Raw genomic sequence first — 18,792 nt, forward strand, 5'->3', positions numbered from 1 at the left:
ATCCATAAGGGACATAGGTGCTAGCCCAGGTGTGAATTTGCAATTCCCCATCCATTGAACCAAATTGCATTTGAAGATGGCCAAGGATGGGCACTGCTTAACATGAATAGGAAGTCTGTTCCAAAGAAGATCTCTGAGATGCATACATCTCTCTCCAGCATGTTTTGTTTGAGTCACTGACTAAGTTTAGATCCCTAGATCATGTGACCTTTGTGCTGTTTGTCTTATGGATTCCATCAGGACTGGATTTGTGAGTGCCTTGTAGGTTAGGCATAGGTCACCCCTTAATATCTGGTAGAAGACAGAGTAAAGGGGTAGGTCTTTTAGTCTACCCACAAAGGAGATATTGTTTGCACCCTGTATTTTCTTTGTGAGGAATCTCTGTGGTCACTCCAGCTGTTGTCAGTGCCTACTCAATTACATGCCAAATGGGGCATTGTACTTGATTATTGGACTAATGAGGGATGAGTACAGTGGGACTATAATTTCCTTCAGTGTGGATGCCATATATTTACTTATAAGTTGTGCTACATAGAAGGACTTCCTCACCACTGTGAACACATGGTGGTCAAAGTTCAGGCTACTAGCTATCTGCATACCTAGATCTCTCACCTCTGAGTCTATTCACAGGTGTGTGCTATTAATCCTATAATTTGTAGGGGCATATGACTTCCCAAAGGGTATAATAATGCATTTTTTCACATTTAGTTTTATGCCATGGCACTGGCACAAATCATTTGTCTGATATAGACCTTCCTGAAGGATATCTATATCACTGGGAGATTCAGTGATTGTCCCCAGCTTGCAGTTATTGGCAAACTTTGTTATCTAGAGGCCTTCCACATTAGCCTTGACTTCAGATAAGTATATTCCGAACAGGAATGGTCCCATCACTGAGCCCTGTGGCACACCACTAGTAACTGACCTCTTGCTGGATCTGGATTCACCAACTTTAACCACATGGGTCCTGTCCATGAGCCAAATGGTCAAGCTTTACTTTGATTCATATTTTCTTGCTTTACCTTTAATTTACTGTTGGCTGTTAAAAGGGACAGGATTTAGACAGGCAAGCTCTAGCCACCCCAAGGGGCCTAGACAGTTATAAATTCACACAGACTGCAGACAGGAAAATTCTGAGCATATCTAAACAATCCTACCTTGGTTTGTGATTTACTGTGGAGTTGATTGGTAAGAGAAGTTTTTATCTGAATTTATATTTCAATTGTTATTACTGTTTTTCACTGTTTGTAGTTAGGAAGGGATAGTTTAACAATATATACTTTGATTCATATTTTTTTGAAAATCCGCAGTATATCTAAACAATCCTACCTTGGTTTGTGATTTATTGATCTTATTATTGATTTATTGATATTTACTGTCAAAAAGAAGTGTGATTGCGTTGAGCACGACATAAAGGAATTACAGCTTTTGTCTGGCTTGCAGAACTTCTACGGTCAGAACAACTTTACTGTACTTACTTTAGTATTTAATTGTGTATTGCTTGTGTGATTTTTGTCATAGAAGTTGATTTGAGTTCTCTTTGAATTCTGTGGTTACTGATTTTGATTATTTTTTCTTTTACAATATTTTATTTTTTAAGCTGAATATGGATTCCTCAAATGAGTATGCAATTAATGATTTTTTAATGCAAAAATATCTTGCACAGTGTAATAAATGCTTGGCTTATTTAAAGGTAACACCTGATAACACTGGTGATCTGTGTTCTTGTCAAAAGTTGGATGATTTGCTTACCATTGTTGGAAGTAAATCTAGCCTTAATGATGATTGCACTTGTGCAATTGGCACGGCCTGGAGAACTGTTTCATATATTAATGACTGGATTGGTGAGAAAGATAATGTTAACCAAAGAATAAATAGAACACATTTAGGAAATAATGCATCTATTGTCTGCAAAGATCATTCAACCCCTATGAGAAAAGACTATGCCCCTGACAACTTTGGAATTTTGGATGCAAGTAGTCAGCAATCTGAGGATCTGATTTATTTAGAAGGAAACAAAAAAAAAGACAGAAAGGAAGACGTTCACAACTAAGGAAGAAAATCCTGATTAATGTCTGTAAAGTAAAGAAAATACATACTAAAAAGGACACTGCTTTGTTGTGTAACACACAGATTACAAGGAATGATAATATTTTTTCTATGAGAAAACCTTCAGTCTACAGAAAAATGCATCATTTTTCCAAAAGAGAAGGAAGAAAAAAGAGGCAAGGGACAGGTGAAAAAGGAAGAAATCAAAATTAAACGTGGAAGGATTGAAGAACATTACTGTAAGAAAAAAAGAGGAGAAAGACAGACATTGACTACATGGCTCAAGCTGTGAATTTACAATGCCAGCTGGTAGAGAATTTAATACACAATGAAAACAGTGATATTAATAAGACTAATGGTGATGAAGATCTACATTTGTAACAACTGACAGAGCAGGTATTACTGTATTAGAAGGTGAAGATTCTTCAGAGCTGGTCAGCAAAGATATTCTTGTAATTGGAGATTCGATTAGTATAGGAAATGATACTTATATTTGGAGAGAAGATAATCAACTTCGAATAGCGTTACACTTGCCAGGAGCAAAAATTGAAGATGTGAGACAGGCCTTGGAATGCCTTAATGTAAGGAAGTATGGAAATGTTTTTATTCATGTCGGTACAAATGATCTCATCCACAAGAATTCTCTGACTGCCAGTAGGGAACTGACAGCCCTCTTAGACAGATTTTTTGGGTAAATACCTACATGAAAAAAAATGTTTTGTTTTAAAAAATGGAAATGTGTAGAGCATCCAAGCCTAGTCTTGAGCACACGTGTTCAGACAGGATGGCGTGCATTTGTCAAGATCAGGGAAGAGAATTTTTGCAGCAGATATTTTGCAATATTTGTCAAACACTAGGCAGAATTTTTGCCAGGTCAGGGGATCCAAGATGGTGGATATTCAGTACGTACCCTCTCCATGGAGCTCCTAAACATTATTATCCATACCAAGGAAAAAGCCAGAATTCTGCATCGAAAGGGGGATTAATTTGTAAGCAACAGCAACCTCCACGCAAAGGGACATTAAAGCAGAAAATATAAACCTTTGATCTCATGTACAAGTGTTTTAATTATCTCTAGCTTGCCCTGGGAGTTCCCACCACATGCAGTCTACAGGCCTGGAGACAGCACCAGCACCCACTACAAGTAATCTTTGACAGCTTAATATCCAATGTAATAGCAAAGGAAATGGATATTATGGAAACACAGACCACTAAAACTAAACTTTCGACAATAGCTTCTCATGAGAAAGAAGCTGAATCTAAAAGGCATAAAATAAACAAACAAGAACCAAATAAATCTACCGACAAGCAAAAAACAGAATCCAGCTTCCACATGGAGGAGCTTAAACAGGCTCTTCTACCTATCCAAAACATTGTCCAGAGCTTTTCTGATCAACTCCAAATTTGGAAATACAATCAACCAAACAGTTGATTGCACAGTCCACTTAGAACAAAAAACCTAAGTTAATGAACACCAGATTGAGAAATAATATATAAGAGAGATGTAGTTCAGGAAATTTCTGATAATCTTGTTGAGTGTGACAAAGATTTGGAATCCATCAACATTCCATTTGATATTCAATGGGCAGCTTACAAAGTTAAACTTAGAGGGACATTAATTCAAAAAGCTTTCTACTATAAAAAAAACTGGGAAGGGAAAAAAAGAGGACAAATTAATCTGTGAACTTAAGAAGCTAGAAAAGCAGTATCAGTTGGGTCCAATTCCTGACTTAGAAAAACTAATTAACAACACTCAAAGAAAATTATCGGAACTACACCAACATAACTACTGTCTCCACAAAGATACATAGCTAAATATTCAGAATAGGTACAGTTCCATCTACAGCATTAGCATTAGCGAGAATAATTGATAACAAACAGGGGGCCTCTAGAATCACCCTTCTTCAATATCAAAATAAAATTTATAAACCATATTCAGAGATTATAGAAGTATTTCAATGCATATATACCAAAATATATGGGATTAACTCTGACCACATCTCTAGTCATGAAATTGAGAATTTCCTTAAAAATCTTAAATTTCCTGAACTGAATGAGGAAAATACAGTTGTGTACACTTACCATAAATGTAAATGTTCAAGTTATTTACTGTTGCAGTCATCACACTTGGGTTATCTGCCTGCAGGTAGCCCTCAATCGGCCCGAATACCAGGGACTTAGTATTTCTGCATCATTTGCTGTCGCTTCAGGACTGATGTCAGGTCATCAGGGGTATAAAAACAGGCAGCCATCGCCATTACATCAGTTTTTTCTTGCCCCAAATGTCAGGAGCCCCCCAAATAGGGAGCTAAGTTATGGTGGGGAAAACACAACCAGTAAAAAGTAAATACCAATAGCCCTGTAAGGGGTGAGTAATAGACATAGAGAGGAGAGAGAGACAAGGGGGCTGGAGGGTGGGAAACCAGGACTGCAACAGTGAATACACTTGAACATCTACATTTATGGTAAGTGTACACAACTGTACTATGTTCTTCGTGTTTCACTGTTGCAGTCATCACACTTGGGTTGATTCCCAAAGCTGAAGAAAGGGTGGGGGCAGTCAAGAAGAGTTGGGGCTGGCTAGACTGCCCACAGGACTGCTGTTGCAAAACCTGCCCTGGATTTGGAGAAGATAGGCAGGTGGTAATGCTTGGTGAAGGTGTGTACAGAACTCCAGGTAGCAGCTTCCAGAATGTCCCTGGTAGGGACTGCCCTAAGAAATGCTGTAGAGGTAAAAGTTGCCCTAGTGGAATGCGTTCTGACCCCCTGAGGGGTTGGTTTCCCATGGTGTTTGTAGCAGAAATGGATACAGTATGCTATCCATTTGGAAATTGTTTGTTTTGAAATGACCTTGCCCTCTGCCTCTGGTGCAAAACTGACTAGTAACTGGTCAGATTTCCTGAAGGGCTTAGTCCTATCAAGGTAGAATCTGAGCTGTCTGTGCACATCCAAGGAGTGCAGGATCCTTTCCCCTTTATTCTGAAGATTAGGGAAGAATGTTGGCAAATGTATAGATTGGTTGAGAGCCACACTGGACACCACTTTAGGCATAAAGGAAGGGTTAGTCCTGAGGGAGACCCTGTCAGCATGAAAAATAGTGAAGGGTTCCACAGCCATAAGTGCTTGTAGTTCAGACACTCTTCTAGCTGAAGTGATGGCCAGAAGCAAGGCTGTTTTCCAAGAGAGGAATTTGTAACTCTGCTGACACTGCAGGCGAAAAGGGGGAAGCATGAGCTTTTCCAGTACAAAGTTAAGGTCCCAAGCAAGGATGGGTGCTCTCATTGGTGGCCTTAAGTTGTTAGCCTCCTCAGGAACTGTTTGATGAGAGGGTGAGAGAAGAGAGCTGGCTCAGTGTTGTAATGAGCCAAGATGGCAGAGGCATGGATCTTAATGGAGGAGAAGGATAGGCCTCTGTGGAGTAGATCAGCTAAGTAATCCAGGATTAGAAGTAAGGAGGGCAGTGCTGTGTCCTCTCCTTTAGTCTGAATCCTGGAACAATACCTTTTCCACTTATCAGCATAGGATTTTCTTGTGCTGGGTCTTGTGGCTTCAAGAATGATGCCCAGCACCTTCTTGCTTAGGCTGCTCACTGGGGGAGAATTCAAGGAATAAGCCAGACTGCAAGATTCAGGGTTTGCAGTTGCGGATGCAAGCTCTGTTGCTCCTGCTGAGTGAGATGGGTTGGGATCTGGGATAGGTGCCAGGGTGGCACCAGTGACAGGCTGCACAGTAGTGGGTACCAGTGCTAGCGTGGCCAATCTGGAGCAATCAGGACTGCCCTTGGTCTGTCCTGTCTTATCTTGAGTAATATTCTTGTGAGAAGAGGCAGAGGGGGAAATGCATAGATAGAGAGGTTTTCCCACAGGTAGGATAGGGCATCCACTTTCCAGGCCCTGCTGTGAGGTGTCCTGGTACAGAATTTGCTGAGCTGGTGATTGTAGGGGGAGGCAAAAAGGTCCACCTCTGGGGTCCCCCATTTCTGGGTTAGAAGGCTGAAGGTGCTGGGGTCTAATTGCCACTTGTGTGGGTCTAGGAGACTTCTGCTTAGATCGTCTGCCAGAGAGTTTTGTTTGCCTGGCAGGAATTGAGCTTGCAGATGAATATGCATGTCCAAGGCGGTGTTCCGCAGGGCCATGGCTAGCCTGCAGAGTAGGTTCCCCCCTGCTTGTTGATGTACCACGTAACTGTGGTGTTGTCTGTTTTTATTAGCAGGGGTCCTGGTGAGAGTGGGGATCTGAAGGCTTTCAGAGCATGCTGAACAGCTAGCATCTCTTTTTGGTTGATGTGCCGATAAATATGACTTTGGCTCCAGTGGCCCTGAATGCACTTGTCATCCAGATGTGCCCCCCAGACATAGTCTGATGCATCTGTGGTTAGGGTCTGGTCAGCATGGGGTTGAGTAAAGGGAAGTTCCTTGTTGTGGTTGCATGCTGCTGCCCACCAAAGAAACTCTGTCCTTAGATAAGGTATGATAGGTAAGACGGTTTCCACTTCCTGAGAATGTTGGCACCAAAGACTTAAGTACCACTGAAGTTTCCTCATATGCAGTCTGGCATATGGAAATAGTAGAATGCAAGAGGTCAGGAACCCTAGGCCCTGCAGGATTTTCCTTGAGGATAGCTGGGTTCTGGTGGCCAATTGAGTGAAGTAGCCTGTCAGATAGGCTTGTTTTTCTGGAGTAAGGAATGCCATCTGGGATGCTGTGTCCAACCTTCCTCCCAGGAATACAATCTTTTGACTGGGGACTAGTTTTGATTTCTTTTCATTGATAGTGTACCCCAGGGAGGTTAGAAGGTTCTTTACAAATGTCAGGTGCTGCAACAACTTTTCCTGACTTTCTGCCTGAATCAGGCAGTCATCCAAGTAGGGGTACATTTGAATCTTTTTTCTGTCTGCAATAGACAATGGCTGGAGCCAGACATTTTGTGAAGACTCTGGGAGCAGTGGATAAGCCAATGGGAAATGCAGAGAACTGATAATTCATAGATCCTGCCCTGAAACATAGGTATTTCCTGCATGAGTCCCTGATAGGCATGGGCAGATAGGCTTTTATTAGGTCTATGGTGGCTAACCAGTCATCTTTGGAGAGCATAGGAAGAAGCTGCTGAAGGGTGAGCATTTGGAATTTTGGTACCACCAGGAAGGTGTTTAGAATGGAAAGATCTAGGATTGGGTGCCAAATGCCCTCTTTTCTGGGTACCAGGAAAAGTCTGGAATGAAACCCTTGACCTATCTGTTCTGCAGGAACACGTTGAATTGCCCTTATGGAGAGCAGGGATTGAACTTGGTTTTGTGCCTCTGCCTACTGGTTTGGAGGAAGGTCTGGGAACCCTTTTGGGATTGGCAGTGAGTGGAAGTAAAATTTGTACCCCTGGGATACAATGTTGAGGACCCATCGGTCTTTGGTGATGGAGGTCCAGTTTTTTGCATGATGGGCAGGTTTTCCTCTCAGGGGCACGAGCAACTGGGCAGAGGTGAGGAATGGAGTTGAAAAGTCACTGTGAATTCTTTTCGTAAGAGGGTGACTTAGCACTCCCTGTTTTAGAAGTGGAGGCACTCCATTGCTTAGATCTCTGCATACCCTGAGACTGTAATCTGGGGGGGTCTGTTTCCCCTGGGTCTAGTTTGAGATGGCTTTGAGAGGGCTGGAAAGGACCAATGTTTCGAGGGGCAATGCCTACTGAATCTTGGAGGCTGCACTTGCAAAAAAATGTTTGACTGTCTGCACAGACTTAGCTTTTTCTTCCATCGTTTTTAGAACTTCTTCTGCTTTGGTGCCAAACAGATTGTCCTTGTTCAAAGAAGCATCTAGTAATTTTGATTTGACATGGTTTGGCAAGGTCTGCTCCTTAAGCCAAGCATACCTTCTCAGCATAGAACCAGTGACTGCTGCCCTGCAAAATGCTTCTAGGGTGTCAAAGCCACATTGCAAGGTATGGTTGCTAACTTGGCTTGCAGAATGCATAAGCTCCTGTAATTCTTTGTTTTCTGCACAGTCTGTAAAGGTAGATCATTTTTGCTTAATAAGTTCCATAATATGTTGCTGGTATTTCAGCATGTGAAACTGGCAATTCAATGCCCTAATGGCGAGAGTTGCATACTTTTTTACCCCATCTGTCTAAAGCTCTGGAATCCCTGTCCAAAGGGGTGGGATTCTTAGCTGTGGTTGCTTTTATACCTTTAGGCACCTGGGAAATGGCCTCTGGGTCAGCAGTAGGATTTTTGAAAATAAATTTTTGAGAGTCAGGGACACTGTAGTACCTTTTCTGGTTTCCTTGGAGCAGGGGGTAAAGTATCAGGAGTTAGAATGGATTCCATAAAGACATCATCCACAACATCCAGAACTGGAGGGATTGCTAAAGGTCTATGTTGTGGCAAATCTAAAAATTCTCTGAGTCTTTTTCTTTACTGAGGATAATCCTGGCATTCCCAGTGGAAATGCTCTCTTACACTATGGAGGGTTTCACCAAAAGAAAAATCCTCTGGAGGTGAAGCAGAGGGAATGAGTCCTCTGCATCTGAATCCTCATAAGCAGATAAAGGCATGTCTTCATATTCAGAAACCTCAGAGTCGTCGGACTCTTGGTCTGTTAGAGCTGCTGGGGACAGGTCTCTTATTCTCTTAGCAGGGGAAGGCTGGCTTCCCTTAATCAGCATAATCAGATCTTCTGCCATTTTAAGCATTTGATGTTGTGGCAAGGAAGCAGGTGCTTGAGTTTGGGTCATCATTTTTTTAGGCGTAGATTGTACTCTTGGTCTTAGAAACTCGGTAGTTTTAGACAGAACTGAAGATGCGTCGGTTTAGGTCAAATTTTGGTAATGCAAAGAACTTCTTCGGAAGCCGGTGCCTGCACAGCGGCTCCGGACCCATCCAAGGTAGAGACATCTGCAGGTTCCGTAGTCAAAGCAGAATCTCGCGGCATACTGGACTCTGAACGGGTCTCAGTAGAGGCCTGCGAATCCATCGAAATGGGCATCAGGGGCTGCAAATCACCTCACTGAGTACCGTTGAACTGGTGACTAGCTTAATGGAAGCGTCTGCAGTTTTGGACCTGTGTGGTCTGTCTCTGTCTTTATCCTTACATTTTTTTCAAAAGATCGGTAGTCGGATGGCTTACCGAAGCCATTTCGGAATATGGAGATTGAGAGCGAAAGTATTTAGTGACAATAAGGGCCTGACGATAAATAGTTCAGGTGATGAACAAAACACAAAACTGACAGCGAGGTACATTGTGGTCTGGGCCTAAACAAGTGACGCAGTAAAAATGGAAATCACAGTGTGGCATTTACTTTCCACAGGCGAGACAATTGTTAACTTTTTCTGACATCAGTTAGAGCAAGAAAAAAGGATTCCCCAATGGGGTACTTAGCTTTAGAAGACTTTAGAATGATTCAATTTCAGAAACGAAAACTCAGGTAGAGGACGACTGGCACTCATGTGAACTGCTTCTGCTTTGGGCTCCTTGGCAAGAAAGACTTAGGTAATGGTGTCAGCTGCCTGTTTTTATACCCCTGATGACCTGACATCAGTCCTGAAGTGACAGCAACCAACATAGAAATACTACATCTCTGGTATTCGGGTCAACTGAGGGCTGCCTGCAGGCATATAACCCAAGTGTGATGACTGCAACAGTGAAACATGAAGAACATCAACCAAACTCTCTCACCACTCCACCCAACGAACAAGAAATATGAGATGTCATTGGTAACCTTAAACTAGGTAAGGCCCCAGGCCCGGATGGTCACACCCCAGATTTCTATAAAACCTTTAACCTAAAACTCTCATCTATCCAGGGGTGGCCCGTGCTATTGGATTGCCAGACTGCAGCCCCCCTCCCCAGCTGTAAAAAAAGAAAGAAAAGAAAAGAAAAGAAAAATACAAAGAAAGAAAATAAAAAATTATCACAAGTAGTGGACCTTCGCGCATGCGCACTAACAGCATTTCTGATATCCAGACTGTTGCTGAGACAGTCTGGAGCATGCGCAGACCATCTCAGCAGCAGTCTGGATTATGAAGCATTCAAGTGCAGAGATCTCAGAGGTCTATGCAGTTGTAACTGCATAGACTGCCACTGGAAAGGGATCGGACTCGGACTGCAACATCGGCAGGCTGGGAGTCTCGTTGGGGAAGGAGATCTCACGGGCTTGTAGTGCTCCAAGGGACCAAGCTGTGGAGGGATTTAATGCTCCAACAAACGGAGTGTGTGTGTGTGTGTGTGTGTGTGTGTGTGTGTGTGTGTGTGTGTGTGTGTGTGTGTGTGTGTGTAATGCCCCAGGTGCTACATGGTGGTAGGTAGAGAATAAGGCTTGAACCCTGTACCTTGGGCCCAGGTGGCAAGAGCCGGAATTCCCTACCCACCACCATTTGTAAAAATGTTGCAGATTTTTCCCTCATACTTGTTCTGTTCCTCATAAAATCTGTGATTTCTGTATTTTTGTGTCCTTGCAAAGCCAGTAGTGCATTGGTGCAGTGGTAGCATTGTTGCCTGACAGCTACATGTTCTCTGGTTTGATTCTTGGCTGGGGTGCCTTACCTTCTGTGTGGAGTCTGTATGCCCTCCCTGTTTTTGTTTCCTCTAGTGTCCTTCCATCTTACAAAGACATGTGTCTGTCTGGAGTGTTTCTCCCTGGGCCTCTGCTAAAAATTAGCTTTTGTTCAAAGTCAGACTTTCCTGGTTAACAAATGTTAAAAATGACATGCATTTGAATATCAGACTTCATATTCTTCAGAAAGTCCATGGTAACACAACAGCTTTTATTCTAGCAATTTTTTAAGTGTATAAGATGGATATTTTAAATCTGTCCCTATTTTTGGGACTGTATTCCATTATTGTCTTCATCCAGGTTTTGTGCTAAGGTTGAGAGCTATGGTAAGAACTGAATTCACTGAATATGTTTGGGGGCTATATTCCCGCATTACTGTCTTTGTCTGGGCGTTTTTTGCTAAGAGGTTGAGAGCTATGGTGAGAACTGAATTCACTGAATGTTTGGGGGCTGTATTCACCCATTATTGGCTTTGGTCAGGTGTTTTGTGCTAAGAGGTTGACAGCTGTGCTATGGTGAGAACCAAATTCACTACCTTGTGTTTGTAAAGCAAAAACTTTAGCATTAAAACCACCCTTTCTTGACCAGGCCTTAAGTGATTAGTAAAAGTCTGTAATTGAAGGAACTGACATTTATTGTCTGGATTCTTGATGGTCTAAACAGTCCATACTTTAAGTCTCTGGGTTTGTTCCTGCACTCAAGTATTCTTGTCTTCTTACACATTGTATTGATGTATTAATACTTAACTCTGTGCTCTATTCATTCTTTCTCATGTATAACAGTAGCATGCTTGTAGATATTGTACATAGTTTGTATTGTATCTAATTTTAGAAGTTTTTTTGTCTTTGTATATGTATGGACAAATGTCATATCCAACTTTCTGTTTATACCTTAACTTTTTCTACTACTTAAAAACAATAAAATTTTTCTTTGAAAAAAATTTTTGCCAGGTCGAAAACATAACAGTTCACAGATAGCAACATTTAATGCATCTCTGATGGTTGTTAATGGTAGGAGCATTAATAATAAAGTTTTTTTACTGGAAAATTTGCTATGTTCCCACAAGACTGATGTTACTGTTTATGAAACATTGTTAAAGAACAGTAACTGGAAACCAGTTCTATCAGGATATAAATGTTTTTACTATAACAGACATTCTAACAAAAAATCAGGTGGAGGTGTTATGACAGGGAATAAAGATAGTTATTTGACCTGTGATTATTACATGTTTAATGATATATAACAATTGTTGGAGTGTATAGACCGCCAAAGTGAAGTGCAGATGATGTAGAGGAATTCATACATTTCTTGCATGAAACACAGGAGGGAAGAATAATATTAGCTGGGGACTTAAATTTACCAGAAACAGACTGAAATAATATTGATTTAACAACATTAGTAAGCAAATTATTCACAATGGGTATTCAGGAATGACAATTGCTTCAGACTGTAAAAAACCTACTAGGGTATGGAACATACTAGACACTGTTTGTGTTCCTAAACAAATTACTGTTATTTCAAGTCAAGTTTTACCACCATTGATGTGCAGTGACCATGGGGTTATAAAGGTTAATTTGTTGCTTGATAATTCTGCCAAACTGAAATCTAAACCAACACACAGAAGGTTAATTACAAATTATATGGAAGAAAAACAGTCACTATGTAAAATTGACTGGAGTGAGGTGTTCAGTGGAAAAACTGCAGCTAGAATGTGGAAAATTTTGAAAGAGAAATTGTTTGAGTGCAAAAAAATCAAAAAATGTTTAACATCAGGATCTAGGCATATAACGCCAGAGAGATATATTTCCATACGAACAAGATATCTGATTAAGGTGAGAGACAAAAAATAGAATAAATGGAAGAGAGGTCGAACTACAACTTTGAAAACTAAAATAAACAAGCTGGATAAACAGATTAAGCATAGTGTAAGACAAGATCAAGAACATTTTTATGAAAATTTATATTAAGATAATGAGCATAATAGGAAACCCTTTTATAGATGCATAAGATATGGAAGGGGTAAAGACATACAAATTGATAAACTGTGTGCAGATTCTAAAAATTATTCTCGGACACAACAGACTATACATATATTTACAAAATCTTAGGCAAAACAGTTTGACTGCACAAAAGGGGTGATAAGTTGTCCTAGTGACATCCAGCTAACACCCAGATACTGGAATTAAATTAGATTATATTGAAAAAAACTACATAAACTGGATCCAAACAAAGCACAGGGAGAAGACAGAATTAGTAACAATGACATGAGAACACTTCAGCAAGAGCTTACTGTACCATTATAGCTATTATTCACTAGGTCATATAAATATGGGGAGATTCCTCAAGACTGGAGACATGCGCTTATTAAACCTGTCTTTAAGGGAAAGGGGAGTAGGACAAACCCAGAATCATATAGCCCCTTAAGTCTACTTTCATGTTGTGGAAAAATAATGGAGAAGATAATATTGGATAAGTTATTATCAGAGCTGGATAGGTTAGGACTGGAAACCATATATCAGCATGCATATGTTGAAAATAGTTCTATTACCACCTGTAACATGATGTTCTATAACAATATAACAGCTATGAATGAAAAATTGTGCTGTGATGTAATTTATATAGATTTAACTTCAGCATTTGACAGGGTCATACTCAAAACATTGATCAATAAATTAGAACAACTAGGTATTGATGTACTCGTGATAAATGGATAGATGCATGGCTTACAAATAGGACATTGCAAGTATCATACAGCAACTGGACAGGTTAAATACTTGGTTACAGTCAGGGTGTCCCACAGGGCTCTGTCCTAGACCCTTACTTGTTTAGATTGTATCTTTCAGACCTAACTCTTTCATCTGAGGTCTTCTACAATCTATATGCAGACAACCTGAAATTGGGTAAACTGATTACATGTGTTATAGATAAGGCATGTCTGCAAAACAATATTACTTGACTAAATTGACCATTTGGGAACAGCAGAATAATATGCTGATAAATACATCAAAAACTAAGCATATGAGATTTGGGAGACATAAATTGAATGGTGAATATTTAATACAGCGCAGAGTGGCTGAAAGTGTAGACTCATTTAAGGACCTGGGCATATGGGTAAATCCAGCTTTGAGTTTTTCTAATCATATCAACCAATTGTTTAATGATAGTTATAGAATTATAGGTTGTATAAAAAGATTTATAAAGTCTAGGAAATCAATAATGAGAAAGTCATTGTTTGTTAGTTACAGTAGACCCAAACTTGAGTATAGAATAACAATATGGAAACCCTATAAGAAAACAAGCATGAGTAAACTGGAAAGAGTACAGAGGAAATATACCAAGGGCATTCATGGATGTGAAAATTTAAGTTATAATGAAAGACTAAAATATCTGAACTTGTACAGTGTCTCTTACAGATATCTAAGAGGAGATCTTATTGAGGTATATAGGGCATTTAGAGACAACTACCTCTGGGAATGTTTGGGGTTATCAAAAAGTACTAGAGAGTCATCAGGCAATCTATGTAGAAGATTCAAATGAATAACAGATACAATTCTATCACAAGAACCCAGGGTAGTAAGGAAATGGAAGAGGAGAAATTGAATACCAATATCGAATAGAGAAAACTATAAAGCAGTTAAGACAAGAAGTATCACTGTTAGAAGATTACAGAAGAGGGAACAGATGAACAAAAATACTCAGAAAGATATACATGATAAAAGCAATGTGCCATATTATAACGGATCAGGATCTATCATGCACTATCTCAAATAATAAACTAAAAATATCAGTACAGACAGAAAAACTTAGAAGATACACAGATAAATATAAAGGAAGAGTACAAAATTATCGATTTATTCCTGACTCCAAAAAGTTTTATAGAGAATTGGTTAACAAGGTAAAAGGGATCGAAAGACCACCCTAAAATGAGGAAATTTATACATTTTGGAGAAGTATTTATGAAGATCCTGTGGAACGTAACAAAGATGCTAAATGGATAGAAGTAAAAGAAAGTATAAGAAGTTCAAAGGTACAGGATATGAAATGGGATGAATTAACAGCTAGAGAGATTGAAACAAAGCTAAGAAAAGCCTCTAAGTGGAAAACACCAGGCCCAAATGCAGCACCTTACTGCTGGTTAAACGTATTAATATCTTTGTACGAAGATTTAGCCATGAGTAAAAACTATTTATATGGCAGCCGGAACAGACATCAACCTGGCTAACAGCAGGAAAAATAAGGCTCCTACTTAAGATTGAACCTGCAAGCTACCCTTAAAACTATAGACCAGTAACTTGCCTTCCAACTACATATAAGCTGTACACCGGAATCGATGCAGACAAAGTTTATAGTCATTTAGAAGAAAACTCAATCATGCCAGTAGAATAAAAGGGCAATAAAAGAAAGTCATATGGAACAAAGGATCATTTGTTGCTAAATAAAGTCATAATGGAGAACTGTAAAAAGGAGAAGAATCTATGTATGACATGGCTTGACTACACAAAAGCATTTGATAGTATCCCCCAATCATGGATAAAAGAGTGCTTAAAAATGTATACAATGCATCCTACACTGATCAACTGCATTACAGTGACCATGAAACAGTGGCAGACCACTTTGCAATTAAGCCATGATAAAGGACAAATTATTATTCCAAGGATAAAAATCCAAAGGGGGGTATTCCAGTGTGACTCCTAGTAACCTCTGCTATTCTGCCTTGCCCTTAACCCATTAAGCTGTCAATTTAACAGATTAGGCCATGGCTATAATTTGGCTCCTAGAAAACAAAGTGTAAAGCCTTCTCATCTTCTCTTTGTTGATGAAACTGTATAGCTCATCAGATGAGGAACTGAAAGCACAACTGCAAGTAGTCAAAACTTTTTCAGATGACATAAGAATTTCATTAGATCTTGATAAATGTGCAAAGCAGCCTTTAAACCTGGAAAACTGCAGCACCAAGAAAATATCAGTTTGGAGCAAGAATGTGATATAAAAGAACTTGAGCAAGAGGGAGTGCATAAATATTTGGGAACTGATGATGAATCAACAATAAAACATGAAGAAATGTGAATAAAACTTAATAAGGAATATTTTAGAAGACTTAAATTAATCCTGAAAACAGCGTTGACATCTAGGAACATAATTCAAGCTATAAACCAATTTGCTCTTCCTATCCTAAATTACAATTCTGGAGTGACTGACTGGCCACAAAACATGTTGGATAGATTAGATAGGAAAACAAGAAGGATGCTTCATGCTCACCAATGATGTATAAAACTCAGTGCATACCAAGAGTATATATTCCCATTCCAAAGGAGGAATGGGCCTCCTTGAAACTGATTACATGTACAGATCTGCAGTCGTGGGACACCACACATATCTGCTGACCTCACAAGACCCAAATGTAGTGAAAGTTTTGAAATATGAGGAGAATAAATCTAATATGATTTCCCTGCTTAGTCTAGCAGAAGCATATTGACGTCAAGCAGGAATGGAAATGAAACCAGAAGTAGATAAAAATCAGGCGGCAACTGAATGTGCCAAAAAAAAAAAAAAAAAAAGGAAGAACATAAGGTGAAAGATCAGATGAGAAGGCAAGAGATGTGGAAAATGCATAAATAAAGTTGCAAGTTCAAAAAACTTCTGGAAGAACCTCATGTTGATCAGGATCGAACACAGGAATGATTAAGTTAAGGAGAGGCAAATTCAAACCAAAAGATAATATAAGCGGCCCAAGATAGTGGGCTACGCACACATTGGTTTACAAAGTCCAGTGAATATGTGGGAGAAATAGACAAATGTAGGTTTTGTAAAACAGAACTGGAAACAGTTGCACACATTATTGCTGGTTGTGACATATTAATGGCAGAAGGACTGCATACTGAAAGACATAATAATGTGGCAAGACTGTTGCACTGGGGATTGTGTAAACATTATGGTACTGAAGTAGTTGAAAAACACTGGAAACATGAGCCACAAAGCATCATAGAAAATGATGAAGTCTACATCACAAAGCATCACCCATTACCAACAGTTCAAATATGCGAGAAAACCAAATATAGTGGAACATGAAAAGAAGACAAAAGCATTGGTCACTGAAATCATTGCACCCAGTGACTACAGTGTCTTGCATACAGAGATACACAAAGTCATAAAATATCAGGATTTGCAGGCAAAAATGAGAGCAATGTGGAAGAAAGGTACCCAGGCAGTTCCAGTAGTAGTAGGAGCAATGGGCCTTATAAAAAAGAATCTACAATCATATTTAGATATGTTATCAATACATGTAACGTCATATGAATTTCAGGAGGAGTTAAAACTGGGCACATTATGGGTGCTTCGCAGAGCACTTCTGGCTGACATCAAAGATTGAAACAATACTAATTTCATGAACTTTAATCATACTTTGACTTAGGAATGGGGTCCATTCCCATCATAGTAAGAGAAATCCAAAAGACTTAGAGAAGTTAAAGATTCTACAGGATGAGAAGTGTGCTAATTGGTTCTCTGACATAATAGTTGATGCATGGAAGACTACCAAATTACATTAAAGCAAGTACTAGTTTAGATATGTTTAAGAACAGCCTGGACACTTATTATGGAAACAAGTGTTTTGGAACATTGGCAAGCTAGAAGGGCATTAACGCCCGTGCTTGAAATATTTGTTTGTATGTGTGTATATAAATGATATTCATCTGGTGATTTAGGATTTTATGCCCAGTTTCATGACTTTATTTATAAGACCCGAGTGGGAAATTATGTCAAATGTCTTGGCCAGGTCAAGGTAGGCAGTATGTACTGTTTTACCCTCATCCATGGCCTTAAAGACTTTCACAAAGTCTAACAGATTTAGTAGGCATGACCTACCTTTGACAAAGCCAATCTGGGTCAAGTTCATTGTCTGGATATTTCCAATGTTATTATTTTCCAAGTCCATGATTATTCTTTCTATGGCCTTATACATAAGAGTAGTCAAATTCATGAGTCTGTAATTTCCTGGGTCAGTTAATTGTCCCTCTTTATGCAAAAGGATGACTGTTGCTGTCCTCCACTCTACTGGGACAAAACTTGTCCAGAAGCTGTGGTTAAACAGAGATCCTAATGGGCCTGATAGGTCCTGATTTAAGCTGTTTATGAGGCAGCCTGGTATATCATCAGGTCCCACTGAAGATGTGTTTTTAGCTTTAGAGAGCACAGTGACAACCTGTTGTTCGGTGATAATTGGTGGGGGAAGGTACTTCTTTGGGGAGAACTGGGGGTGATGGGGAGGTGAAATATGAGCTGAATTTATCAGCCAGCAGATTTGCTACATCTTCTGGCTGAGTATAGGTGATGCCATCTACAACTAATTCTGCACATTGTTGGGTGTTGCTCTTACGACTGCAGGCATCACTAAAAATGCCTTATGATAATACTTAGCATTGGAGGCTATTTTTATCTCAAAGTCTGCTTTCAGAGACTTGACTAGTTCCCTGACTTGCTTGTTTAGACTGAGACTTTTTGCTTTGTTGCGTACATTCCCTCTTACTTCTCAACAGGATTTTCGTCTTTTTGTTGTACAACCTATTAATACCAGGGGTCCATCAGAGTTGCTTGTTGTTGTGGTTTATTCCGGATTTATTTCAGTCTGGTACTGCTGATTCTATGCAGTTGTTTATATGGCCATACATGGCTTTTGTGCATGCCTCTGTATAAGCTTCTGTGTTTTCTGGATTTGGCGGGACTTGGAAACTAGCTATGCAGTCCCTTAATAACAGGTAGTTTGCTTTAGAAAAGTTCTTAAAGTTTTAGGAGGTTATGGGGGGGGGGGGTCTAGTTTTAACTTTATTTCAAGGGAGATTGCTTTGTGATATGATCTTACCAGTGAGGACATTGCACTGGGGGGGGGGGTGCAGTGTTCTCCCATATTTCTGAGTATCAGATGAGGGATATTTGTTCCCCTAGTGAGAGTGCAGACTAGCTTGTCCAGAACATTTGAACTTACAAAGTCAATAAATCTTTGGGCCTGCATGTTAGCGATCGTGTATGCCTCCCAGTTAATGGAGGAGTAGTTAAAATCACTCATGAATATGGTATTGGGCTGGATAGTGAGTGATTCCAGTAACTTCAGGAATGATATAGGGGTTTTCTGGTTCAAGGTGGGGAACCTAAAGCTAGCATGGACATGGTAATGGATTTTCCCATGGTTAGTTGGGCATGGAGT

The sequence above is a fragment of the Protopterus annectens genome, chromosome 6.part0 (assembly GCF_019279795.1).
Source record: "Protopterus annectens isolate FY-2018-M chromosome 6.part0, PAN1.0, whole genome shotgun sequence".
NCBI lineage: Eukaryota > Metazoa > Chordata > Ceratodontiformes > Protopteridae > Protopterus > Protopterus annectens.